The sequence below is a fragment of the Podarcis erhardii genome (assembly GCF_964252035.2).
Source record: "Podarcis erhardii genome assembly, chromosome: 1".
NCBI lineage: Eukaryota > Metazoa > Chordata > Lepidosauria > Squamata > Lacertidae > Podarcis > Podarcis erhardii.
In genome coordinates this window covers 130,435,889-130,449,739 of record NC_138497.1, presented here as the reverse complement: position 1 = coordinate 130,449,739, position 13,851 = coordinate 130,435,889, and positions in this window count along the sequence as shown.

Genomic DNA, 13,851 nt, shown 5'->3' with positions numbered 1-13,851 from the left:
TGTGGGTTAAGGAGAGGCAAGATCATTCTGTCTGCCAAGTGGAAATGCTTACAGTCTTAAGCTCTGCTCAGAGCGTGCCAGTATGAGAGAGAGAGAGAGAGAGAGAGAGAGAGAGAGAGAGAGAGAGAGAGAGAATGGAGGGGAGGGAGGGAGACAGCGATGCCCTCCTAGAAATGAGTTGCATAAAATGCTTGCAATTATGATGTTATGTACAGTGGTACCTCGGGTTAAGTACTTAATTCGTTCTGGAGGTCCGTTCTTAACCTGAAACTGTTCTTAACCTGAAGCACCACTTTAGCTAATTGGGCCTCCTGCTGGCGCCACCGCGCAATTTCTGTTCTCATCCTGAAGCAAAGTTCTTAACCTGAGGTACTATTTCTGGGTTAGCGGAGTCTGTAACCTGAAGTGTCTGTAACCCGAGGTACCACTGTACAGGACCAGAGATCTAGAAGGACCAGATGAAACTGTTTATGTACGCAACCACAGGACTCTGTTAGTCCATAAATGGAAAGATGGTACAACTCCAACCAAAGAAGGGTAGCAGACAAAACTGATGAACTATGCTGAGATGGCAAAGCTTGCAGGGAGAATTAGAAACCAGGAAGTGGAGGTCTTTAATAAAGAATGGGGATAGTTTATACAGTGGTACCTAGGGTTACATACGATTCAGGTTACATGCGCATCAGGTTACAGACTCCGCTAACCCAGAAATAGTACCTCAGGTTAAGAACTTTGCTTCAGGATGAGAGCAGAAATTGTGCTTCAGCAGCGCGGCAGCAGCAGAAGGCCCCATTAGCTAAAGTGGTGCTTCAGGTTAAGAACAGTTTCAGGTTAAGAACCTCCGGAACGAATTAAGTACTTAACCCGAGGTACCACTGTACTTTATTTGAAAAGCTATTGTAAACAATTACACACATTGGTAGGATTGACAGAAAACTTGTAGTAAAAAATTGAACTATGGAATGATAACGGATTTATAAGAATAGAGTTATGAAAGAGATGCAGAGGAGGAAATCATTATATGAAGATCCGCAATGGGGGGGGGGGAGGGAAGTCAAAGGGGATTATATGTTTATGTTTTTAATTTGTTTGCTTATGTAAAATAGAAAATGCCAAAATAACATTTTCTTTAAAAATATGCATTTATTTGTGAAAATAACATACAATTATATTAGGGAAAGTGGCTTTGTAAATTGTGGCTTTGTGATTATATTAGGGAAAGTGGCTTTGTAAAAATGTGTACATTTGGCAAAAATGCATACCAACAACAACAACAACAAAATGTCCAGCAGGAGAAATTCACACTAGAACGCTTATGAGTTTTCATGAGGACAGTTGTTTTTTAATTTTAATTGCAAACTGGAAACGCAAGAAACTGAGAGAAACCAAACTTGGCAAATTTGCTCCACCCTAGCTAGCAGACAACCTGCTCTTCATCTGGGCAACCAAAATGGTCAAAGGCCTGGAAACGATGCCTTATGAGGAACGGCTAAGGGAGCTGGGCATGTTTAGCCTGGAGAAGAGGAGGTTAAGGGGTGATATGATAGCCATGCTCAAATATATAAAAGGATGTCACATAGAGGAGGGAGAAAGGTTGTTTTCTGCTGCTCCAGAGAAGCGGACACGGAGCAATGGTTCCAAACTACAAGAAAGAAGATTCCACCTAAACATTAGGAAGAACTTCCTGACAGTAAGAGCTGTTCGACAGTGGAATTTGCTGCCAAGGAGTGTGGTGGAGTCTCCTTCTTTGGAGGTCTTTAAGCAGAGGCTTGACAACCATATGTCAGGAGTGCTCTGATGGTGTTTCCTGCTTGGCAGGGGGTTGGACTCGATGGCCCTTGTGGTCTCTTCCAACTCTATGATTCTATGATTCTATCTGGCCAGCTGGGGCTGGGGAATGGTTTTCCAAATAGACAATAGTGATGGCATTCAGGCCACAAGGAAGCACAGAGCTATGTTTTGATCCTTAAAGCACCGTTGACTTAGAGCCCCCCGAGAGAAGCATTGGGAACCAGCAAATCTTGGCGTGCAGATGTCTTCCATTTATATATGGACATCAGCTTCTACGTGTCACTGAATCTCAAAAGGACTTTGGATGCCACATCACTCTCACTTCTTCCAAACCCAATCTTCCCAACCAGAATGGCCGAATCAGGAGATGAGTTACCCTTCCACAGCTGTTTAGCTCCGCGTCCTTTGATGAGGCGCATTGAGCATATTTACATGATAATACGCTAAGTTGTTGCTGGATGGGATTGGGTCCTTTTGTTTGTACAGTTGTTCTGTTGTCTTCTGCCTATCCTCGCAATTTTGGCCGAGGGCCAGGTTCTGTCGCTTATTGTGCGCAAGCACAAAGCATGGATCAATTAACTCTAAGACAATACTCGAAATCAATAGAAATTGCTCCTGGCCATGTGCATCTGGGGGCAGAATGTAAATACATGACTTAATAATTCTGAACCAGAGCTTGCAAGCAGGGCACCTTCACAAAGCAACTGCCGACTCAGGCGATCTGCTACTTCTTCGATACTTCTACTTGAATGGGGTTACATTTAAAACAATCCCGCATTATTGCTACTGGCAACATGTCATTTTCCACTGTGCAGTTGTAATATTCAACACGTTCTGCTTATTGTGGAATATACAGGCACTGCCCTTCCTCTAGCTAAGCTGAGTTTCTCATCTTGCATTACGAATGTATGTAAATTGTAAGAGGTCACGGTTTAGTCTCTTTACCTGATAAGAGCTACATGAGCAATAATAATAATAAGAAGAAGAATTGTAGTGAAGAAGCACAGAATGAGACTCCCACCTCCTAAACTTGTTGAACTGGAAGGGAACAAAACATTGGATGGTTACTTTCACACATACTGGCATGGACTGGCTGGAGGCAGAGGTGGGAGGCATCAGCTGAGGAACCCCAAGGGAACACCAGAGAAAGAAAGCCCAGAGCCAGGGGATTGGTGTTGGGGCAACAATGATTAGTCAGAGGGAGAAGAGGGAGAACACGGGGAGGTGGAGTTGTCAGAAGCCAGAGAGGAAACAGGGTTTAGTGAGCAGGAAGAGGATGGGGCAGAGAGCAGTTCAGAATCAGAGGCAGGAGCAGAGGCCGGTGAGGGCAAAAGGCAGAGTGGAAGCAGGCTGACGAAGAAGCCAGGAAGTATCCCCCTCCTGCTGTGACCACCTCCTTTCCCTTCCTGGTCTCCCAGAAACCCACAGAGGTATGAAGAGTGCAGAGCAGAGACAGACAAGGCCCTCTGCCTGCTTCTCTGTAACCTCACTTCTCACAGTGAGGGAACCACCAGAAGGCCCTTGAGCTGGACCTCAGTGTCCGGGAGAGATGAAAGGTCCATGTGTGGTAGATGTCTGGCCATGGCTTGGCTTATTCTGCACATGCTGGCCATCAAGCGAGAGACTTGCCTGTGTGAGCCATCCCTCTGTGTCACTAGACCCTCACTTTCTCTCCATATGGTTCTGAGGATGTTTTGGCCTAAATGATGTATTTTATAGAACCAGCCCTGACACTGCCTTAGATTCTGTCCCTGAAAGCACTTAGTGCAATTCTGGAGCCAGTGTCAGACAGCATTTCTCCAGTTCTGTGAGCCAAAAACTCTGCCCAGTGCTTTCTATGCACAGGGACAAACTAAGCCCATTAATTTCACAACCAATCAGTGGAGTGTTCTTTGAGCTTGGCAATTTGCTGCATATCTGTCAGACAGCAGGCTGCTGCTCATTACAAGCTAGTCTGGTTATGCGTCTAATTCGCAAATGCGGAATGCGGGAAATGTAACATATGCAAATAGCCTTGTTGTTGTCATGCCCTTTCATAAGTGATCTGGCATTTTGGGATAATGGCTCCAACCTTACATGATGTAGGGCTGAGCCGAAATGCGCCGCTGGTTCTGCAAACCAGCCTTGCCTAAAAAAAGGATCCCTTTCCCAACAATATGTTATTGGAAGGAGAGAATACAGGGAGGATCATAGGTTTTTGTGTTCCTTGACTTGTGCTTTTCACTCAGAAAAGAACTGCCTATATTTGGGAGAGTGGAAACAATGGAAAGGTCAGGGCCGTCTTCACCCAGGGGTGCAAGGGGTGCAAGGCACCCAGGCATCAAATTCTGGGGGGGCGCCAAATGTACACCTGTCCCTCTCAATCGGCGGCAGTGAAAAGCAATGGAGCAAAAGTCCCTGCCCTCCTCTTCCATCGCTCTGTTACTCCGTAGCATCAAATATTCCCGACGAGTCAGGAAACAAAAGTACAGTGGTGCCTCACAAGACGAAATTAATCCATTCCGCGAGTCTCTTTGTCTTGCGGTTTTTTGTCTTGCGAAGCATGGCTATTAGCGGCTTAGCGGCTTAGCGGCTATTAACGGCTTAGCAGCTTAGCGGCTTTAAGAAAAAGGAAACAAACTCGCAAGAACTCGCAAGACGTTTCGTCTTGTGAAGCAAGCCCATAGGGAAATTCGTCTTGCGAAGTACCTCAAAAAACGGAAAACTCTTTCGTCTAGCGAGTTTTTCGTCTTGTGAGGCATTCGTCTTGTGGGGCACCACTGTACTTTATTTATTACAGGTGAGCGATTTCCCTCCCAAAGAAAGCTCAACAACTTTGAGTTTGCTTAAAGAAAGGTCAACAACTTTGGCTTCCCCCCTCCCCAAAAAACTCAATAAAAGTTAATTTGGGGGCAGTTAAACTAAATTTGGGGGGATCCCAGCGGCACATATGCTAAAGACGGCTCTGGGAAGGCTGTAAGGCCAGCTAGTATGTACCAAATGCTCCCCTCCCTAAAGTCAGGTATGCATAGCACCATGAAGGGATGAAAAGTCACCCACTGGAGTGGGGGCTTTTCAAACCCATAATTACAATGCACAGGCTTGGAATAAATGGCCATTATTTATCCATTTTCCCTATTAGATGGGACAGTTTTGACAGAAATAGTAATCTACTTGAAGAGGCCAACGGCTATTTGATATTAATGCAGGCAATGATAAATTAAAGACCAGAGAAGCCCTCCAGTTATAATGAAGGTCTTGGGCCATTAGTGGAAAGGGGGGTCATTGGTTTTCCCTCCACCGCCCATCCCTAGATATTAATCCCTCTCACCCAAACAAAAGAAATGGATAGCATCATATAATGCATAGGCCATCAACTCCTTTGGCCCAGGGGGAGCCAGGTGGGTACGAGAGGTGTGCTTGTGGTTTCAGCTGCAGGGCTAAGTTCCTTAGGGGCATAAATCCTCATTCTTCTTAGCTTTAATTCTGCATAGAAGTACAAGATGCCGATACCTGGCTTGTTTATAGAACAAATCATAGAGCAGGCTATGTGAACTAAAAAGCCGATTTTCTCATTGCAATCCTTACAATCCATTTCTCCCATTTTGAACTGTGGCCTTTGCTGTCATTTTGATCCAGCTTTTTATATCTATGATGGAGCTAACCAGCACAAATTATAACATTTGATGGCAGGTAAAGGTAAAGGGACCCATGACCATTAGGTCCAGTCGTGGCCGACTCTGGGGTCGCAGTGCTCATCTCCTTATTGGCCGAGGGAGCCGGCGTACAGCTTCCGGGTCATGTGGCCAGCATGACTAAGCCGCTTCTGGCGCACCAGAGCAGCACACGGAAACGCCGGTTACCTTCCTGCCGGAGCGGTACCTATTTATCTACTAGCACTTTGACATCCTTTCGAACTGCTAGGTTGGCAGGAGCAGGGACCGAGCAATGGGAGCTCACCCCGTCGCGGGGATTCGAACCGCCGACCTTCTGATCGGCAAGTCCTAGGTTGTGGTTTAACCCACAGCACCACCTGCGTCCCTGAACATTTGCTGGTACTTATTGCTTTTAGCTTTATTAAGGTTTGAAAACATTTTGGGCACCTTTGAGTTTGGGGTACTTCTTTCTTAATTTCAGTTGACATTATCCCTAGGGATGACAAACATCTTAAGTTATGGCCAAGTTGGGCTGGACGTACTGGTGTAACCCAAACAACTCTATTCATGGACAAGAGAAAGGTCAGCTGAGGTTTCATCCCCTTCCATTCATTCACTGTTCATCTCTAAACAGTCCACATGTGAATTGCATAGCTTTCTGAACTCATTATCCCGCTAAGTATGCATTTTCTAGACACCCAACTCTCCAAAAAAGCATGTGTGGCTGTACTAATGCATTTTTCGTACCTATCAGAAAATTCAGAGAAGCAAGTGGTCTGTTTAAGCACTGTGTCCCCATCCCTGTAGACATCCAGGAATAACAAATTAGGCCACTTTGGTTCAAAACACAGATGGAACAAAATTATCCACCCCTGGCACACCTGCGCATGGGTGCATAGATCTCAAGTGTTTATGACGACGGCCGTACTCCTGGGGTGCCTTTCTTTTGGCCACGAGACGAGAGTCAGTGTGTGTGTGTGTTATGTTGTGCGATGGAACTGAACTCATGAATATTGGATATTAAGAGATTATGCTTCAGGCAAGTGTGGCAACATATGGTAGTTAAATGCAGGTCTTCTCAGCTACATGATGGACTGTCTAGCTTATTCCTGCTATAGCGCTATCAGCCAATGGAGCTGTTACATATTTTTTTTTAAGTGGGGGGTTGTCTCTGCCTTTAATTTTATCTTTTAAAAAAGAATCCCAGATAGTGCTGCAGCTGCTCCAACATTAGCAGCCTTGAAATAGAACATGTTAACTTTGCCTAGCAAGAGACAGCTGCATGGGGCGTGGGGAGAACGAAATCCATTTGAATTGATTAATCCATGAAGATGGCTGTTCATATTTTATGTTCGCGTTGTTTAAACTCAAACAGACTTGCCTCCGAGCCATTCCTTGCTTCTCTTCCTTCCTCAAGTGATGATAATTTTAGGGATCTACATAAAAAACGAACCCTGTCCAAACAGCTCAACACCTCCAGCTACACACTGGGCCCCTGCCCTTCTTCTGTGTCACCAGCTGAGCTTTTTGAGATGGCCCTCCGGGGGGCTCTTTATCAGGTGTGAGGTAAATAATGACCCCCAGCTTTAGGTTCCTCCGCCTCCTTCGCTCATGTCATCGCGAAATTGGCCCTCACAATGAGCAAGGGACTTCATGCTAACATTATTAGAGTCTGAAGAAACACGCAGTATTTCTGAGTGCGTCAAGGAACATAAGCCCCGAGAGAGCAATAAAAGCAAGTTCAAAAGTTTCCAGATTGATTATAGCCAACTTGAACAAAGCCTTCAGAGAGCATGTTCTTGCTTGCTTCCCCTTGTAAAGTCCTTGGCTCCATCATGAATCTTGAGTTCCTTACTCTCTGTGTAAGCCTGCAGTCCGAAGCCTACTTACTGGAATGAAAGACCTACATGATTTCGGACCTAATAGGCTGGTGACATCAGTTAGCTTCCCCCAGCCTGGTGCCCTTTAGATGTAGATGCCCTTCAACTCCCATCGTCACCAACCATTGGGCATGCTGGCCATGGCTGATGGGAGCTGAAGTCACACAACATCTGGAGGGGAAGACTATCGTAGATTGCACCATATCCATTAAAGAAAAAACTGGGGAGCGGGTCCCCAGGTTATGCACTGTGGCAAAGCCACCAGCTGATGTGGTCTTAAGTTGCTAGAAACATCTTTGTCCATATAGCACCTGTGTGTGCGCTCTCTCTCTCTCTCTCTCTCTCTTGATTAAACAATTTTTTTAAAAAAATGCTCACACTTAAAAAAGGAAGCGTTCAGGATCATTGTCATATCACACATTATGTTTCTTCCTTCAAGATAAAAATCATCTTTAGATTTTAACACCTTTCCCTTGCAAGTTCTACATCTCAGCTGTTCCCCTTGCTGTCTCTACTGATTTAATTCTGTTAAATTTCTGCCTAAAGTCCTTTTTTAGTTCTTTCTGCTTCCCTTGTGCAATGACAAGTAGACAACCTTCCTCAGACATATTTGGGGTTTAACCATGGCTCTTTCATTCTCCCCTGAAAGGGATAACTAACTACGTCTACCCATTTCTTAAACAAGAACTTCATGTCTGAAGAATGCAAAAACGGTTGACCCAAACCCTTTTATTCGAAATATGTGAGATTGCTGTATATCTGAGTCACTGTTGCTGCCTCTGGTAGTTTTTGTACATTTCTCATAGTACCTTTTTTTAGCAGAGTGATCAGAACAGCTTCCTGGCTGTTTAACCAGCGCCGTAACAATTTCCCGTGACTTAGATTTGAGACATCCTATATTAATGCTTCCCAGGATTTTGCAGTACAGTGGTACCTCAGGTTACATACGCTTCAGGTTACAGACTAACCCAGAAATAGTGAAAATAAAAAAATCCTTCCAGTAGCACCTTAAAGACCAACTAAGTTAGTTCTAGGTATGAGCTTTCGTGTGCATGCACACTTCTTCAGATACACAGAATACCTAGAACTAACTTAGTTGGTCTTTAAGGTGCTACTGGAAGGATTTTTTTATTTTGTTTTGACTATGGCAGACCAACACGGCTACCTATCTATAACCAGAAATAGTGCTTCAGGTTAAGAACTATTGTACGATGCTAAATTTTATGTTTGTTTTTCTTTTTCTGTTTGTTCTTTGCTATGCTGTTTTTCTTCTCTATTGCTATAAAAAAATCTTAATAAAATTTCTTAAAAAAAAAAAAAAGAACTTTGCTTCAGGATGAGAACAGAAATCATACTCCGGCAGCGCGGCAGTAGCAGGAGGCCCCATTAGCTAAAGTGGTGCTTCAGGTTAAGCACAGTTTCAGGTTAAGCACGGACCTCCGGAACAAATTAAGTACTTAACCTGAGGTACCACTGTACGTACATTGAGGTAACGTTCAGGTTTTCTTGTGGGTTTATTATTTCTCCTAAGGTTAGAGATCCCACATTGACTTCTGCAGGAAGTTGATTAAGACAACTGTCTCCACATGGAAGTTTAGCCAAGAGTTTGAATTATGGGTTGGATCCGCACGCAGTCATGCTTAGAGTAGACCCACTGAAGTCAGTGGGGCATAAGGGGGAAATCTAGAAGCAGCGTAGCTGCCTCCAGATCCACGGCCCTGCCATTTCTGCCACCTGGGATGAAAGGAAAGTCTCTTCCACATGCAAGTTCTCAGGCTGGCACAGCAAAGAAACGCTGGGAAAACAACAACCATGGAACTGAAAAAGTCTCGCTTTGTGGAAGAATACATGGATTGTTGGGATGCGGGTGGCACTGTGGGTTAAACCACAGAGCCTAGGACTTGCTGATCAGAAGGTCGGCAGTTCGAATCCCCGCAACGGGGTGAGCTCCTGTTGCTCGGTCCCTGCTCCTGCCAACCTAGCAGTTTGAAAGCACGTCAGAGTGCAAGTAGATAAATAGGTACCGCTCCGGCGGGAAGGTAAACGGTGTTTCCGTGTGCTGCTCTGGTTCTCCAGAAGCGGCTTAGTCCTGCTGGCCACATGACCCGGAAGCTGTACGCCGGCTCCCTCGGCCAATAAAGCGAGGTGAGCACTGCAACCCCAGAGTTGGTCACGACTGGACCTAATGGTCAGGGGTCCCTTTACCTTTACATGGATTGTAGTATGGCTGGATGTACATAGAGTTGCCCTAGGATGTCCTTTGTTCCACATTTTTAAGCGATTCCACCTGATTCTTGCTCATATGCAGTCTGAAATTCAGTTTTTGCATCCCCCCCTCCAAACTTTGTGATACAGTTCTTGCTTCAAGAAATAAAAAAGCACAAAATCCAGCTATTTGTAACAAAATATGCTCAAAAATAATGTGAGTTTTCTTTAAAAAATAAATAAACTGCAGATTGACGTGGAACTGGCCTGGAGATGGATCAGTCTATCTCTAGGTGCATTCAGAGGCTGCGAGAGAGTAACCAGAACCACCAGGGGCAAGTTTTCCTATCTACCCTGCCCCCCATCACCACCCCTGTCTTGGACCTTCCTGAGGAGGAGCTGCCCCCTAAGGATTTCTGCTTGCTCTCTCTGACGTCTTTCTGGGAACGGTCCTTTGCCTTTTGGCAGGAGCATGGATGTGGTTGGCTTTTAGTTTTCCTTGAAATGCAAAGACTTTGCTGTCTTAAATGTTTGTAATTTTTGTGTACATCCTATGTGAACTGCCTTGGAGGTCTTTTTTGGCCAGAAGGCAGCATAGAAATAACTTTTGACACTGGGGGAGAAGCAGAACTGCCATCAGCACCGATTTCAGGTGAGATTGCACCAGTTTCCAGCTCACTGAAATTGGGCACGATCTTGTAGAGCATGTGAGATTTCTTCATGGAATTGTAGAATTGGAAGGGACCACAAGCGTCATACAGTCCAACCCCCTGCAATGCAGGAATATCAACAAAAGCATCCATCACAGATGACCACCCAACCTCTGTTTAAAAACCTCCAAGGAAAGAGAATCCACAATCTCCCGAGAGAGACCGTTCCACTATCGAATAGCTCTTGCTGCCAGGAAGTTTTTCATGATGTTGAGTTGGAATCTTCTTTCTTGTAACAACACCATCGGTTCGAGTCCTACGCTCCAGAGCAGGAGAAAACAAGCTTGCTGCATCTTCCATGTAACAGCCCTTGAGATATTTGAGGATGGCTATTGGAAGAGATGGAGGCAGTGAGAGATTTTACTTTCTTGGGCTCCATGATCACTGCAGATGGTGACAGCAGTCACAAAATTAAGAGACGCCTGCTTCTTGGGAGAAAAGCAATGACAAACCTAGACAGCATCTTAAAAAGCAGAGACATCACCTTGCCAACAAAGGTCCGTATAGTGAAAGCTATGGTTTTCCCGGTAGTGATGTACGGAAGTGAGAGCTGGACCATAAAGAAGGCTGACCGCCGAAGAACTGATGCTTTTGAATTATGGTGCTGGAGGAGACTCTTGAAAGTCCCATGGACTGCAAGAAGATCAAACTTATCTATTCTTAAGGAAATCAGCCCTGAGTGCTCACTGGAAGGACAGATCCTGAAGCTGAGGCTCCAATACTTTGGCCACCTCATGAGAAGAGAAGACTCCCTTGGAAAGACACTGATGTTGGGAAACATGGAGGGCACAAGGAGAAGGGGATGACAGAGGATGAGATGGTTGGACAGTGTTTTCGAAGCTACCAGCATGAGTTTGACCAAACTGCGGGAGGCAGTGGAAGACAGGAGTGCCTGGCGTGCTCTGGTGCATGGGGTCACGAAGAGACGCACATGACTATGCAACTAAACAACAACAAGAAGAAGATAGGTAGATAGGTAGATAGATGATAGATAGATAGAGATAGATAGATGATAGATAGATAGATAGATAGATAGATAGATAGATAGATAGATAGATTAGATAGATAGATGATAGATAGATAGATTAGATAGATAGATAGATAGATAGATAGATAGATAGATGATAGATAGATAGATAGATAGATAGATAGATAGATAGATAGATAGATAGAGTGGTGCCTCGCAAGACGAAATTAATCCATTCCGTGAGGCTCTTCGTATAGCGGTTTTTTCGTCTTGCGAAGCAAGCCCATTGACACTTAGCAGATTAGCGCTATTAGCGGTTTAGCGGCTTTTAGCGGATCAGCTGATAAGCGGCTTATCAGCGGATCAGCTGATAAGCGGCTTAGCGGCTTAGGGAAAGGGGGGGAAAGGGGAAAAAACCTGCAGGAACTCACAAGACATTTCGTCTTGCGAAGCAAGCCCATAGGGAAATTCGTTTTGCGAAGCGCCTCCAAAACGGAAAACCCTTTCGTCTAGCGGGTTTTCCGTCTTGCGAGGCGTTCGTCTTGCGGGGCACCACTGTAGATAGATATGATAGCTGAGAGAGAGGGATGGAGGAAGTGGGAGTAGGGTTAAGTAGGGAGGTAGGCAGTGGAAGACAGGAGTGCCTGGCGTGCTCTGGTCCATGGGGTCATGAAGAGTCGGACATGACTAAACGACTAAACAACAACAATTGTATCTCCTCTCAGTCTCCTGTTTTCCAGGTTAAACATACCCAACTCCTTCAACCTTTGCTCATAAGACCTGGTTTCCAGACCCTGAATCATCTTGGTTGCCCTCCCCTGCACACCTTCCAGCTTGTCAACATCCTTCTTAAATTGTGGTGCCCAGAATTGGACACAGTACACCAGGTTTGGTCTGACCAAGGCAGAATAGAGTGGTACTATTAATTCCCTTGATCTGGACACTACTGTTGATGCCGCCTAGAATATCATTAGCCTTCTTTTGTTGCCAAATCACACTGCTGACTCATGTTCACCTTGTTGTCCACTAAGACCCCTAGATACCTTTCAGTGTAGTGGTAGTAAGTCAGGTATCCCCCATACTATATTTGCGCAGTGGGTTCTTCCTGCCTAAGTACAGAACCGTACGTTTGCCCCTATTGAGTCTCGTGCTCTACCAACTGAGCCATCGATCTCACCCAAAATTGGCACTGCTTCTCACCAGCAGCAGAGGTGGGATGGCACTTCTCGTTTGAAATAGAACGCGATTCCCTGGTCAGAGAAAGACTCTCCTCCCTGAAAGAGAGGGGAGTGGTTGTGGGCGGGAGCCCGAACACCGCTCCTAGCAGGGGGCGTTGCCCCCTGCCTCCAGCTCACCTGGCTGGCGCTCACGCCCCCCCGGTGGCCGTCCAACCAGGTGCCATGGGGGGGCGTGTCCAGCAGCCTTTATGCTGCAGTGCCAGCCTCTCCCCGGCCTCATTTCTCTTAAGAATGGATAAGTTTGATCTTCTTGCAGTCCACGCAATCCAATGCCTAAGCCAATACCTTTTCATTGCTGTAATCAATAAAGTTGTGGCCTTTCCTAGCCCATTAACCTTATATCACGTGTCCCTGTGTCTTCATTTTACTTCGCGGGGGTCGGGTCCTCGAACCACAAAGAGACCCAGGGAAGCAGCAGTCTTCCCAAGAGAGGTTGGGGTGAAGAAATAAGCAAAGGGTTTGGTTTGAGGCAGTCGAGACAGAAGCGTGATGACAAGTGGTATTTAATGTGTAGGAAGTTAGAAATAGTAATGATGATTAATGGGATCTTGTAGCGGGGGGGGGGTCGAGGAGAGAGAGAGAGAGAGAGAGAGACATATACCAGTATTGGTAGCTGATGATTGTGAAAGGGGAAAAAATAAACATTGGGAAGGCCTGCTGTGTCTCATGGCTTCCACCACATGGAATATTCTAGTTTTGCAGCTCTTAGAAACTTTATTGGCTCTCTAGCTAAAAATCTCAGATTGAACTAATTTGTCTTAGCAGCCGAAAAGAGCAAATCCTTGGGGCACTGAAGGCTGAACATGGTTGTTTGAAAATTCGGTATTTGATATTCTAGAAACCATTGTGCATTGCTTCCCGTTCCCCTAGCAGTTTGCTGCACTCTCTTCTGTGTTTACTGGGGGCCAAGCCACATACCTCATGAGACTAGATCCTGGAAGCCAATCAATCTCTTCAAATCTCTCCTGCCTCCTTCTCAGCTTCAAATGCACACCTACAAAAGCACACAAGTCAATCCTGCATACTGTTAATACTCAGCCCCTGAGCTTCTCCAGCTTAAATCAAGTGCTGATGGCATCCAGTCTACTTAAAGGTGAAATTCAAGTGTGGACAGTGGAGATCCCCTGCTGCATTGAGGAGTGACTGCACAAACATTTCAGTTCATAAGTATCATTAATCTACAAGGCAGCACCCTAAGGGAGAAATGAAAATGTCTGCTTTCAACTACCTACACTGAAATGTCGAGCTACAAAACAAACACACAATCTGCATGACTTGTAAATATATTCGTAAGAAGATTCCCCCAGAGTAATAAACTCTAACCTTTTGAAAGAGCTGTAAGGCTGTTTGGAATCCAGATCTGTCCAATTTTTTTGTTCACAGGCTGTGCGGCCAACTGTGATGGGAGAAAGTCACAAGATCTGC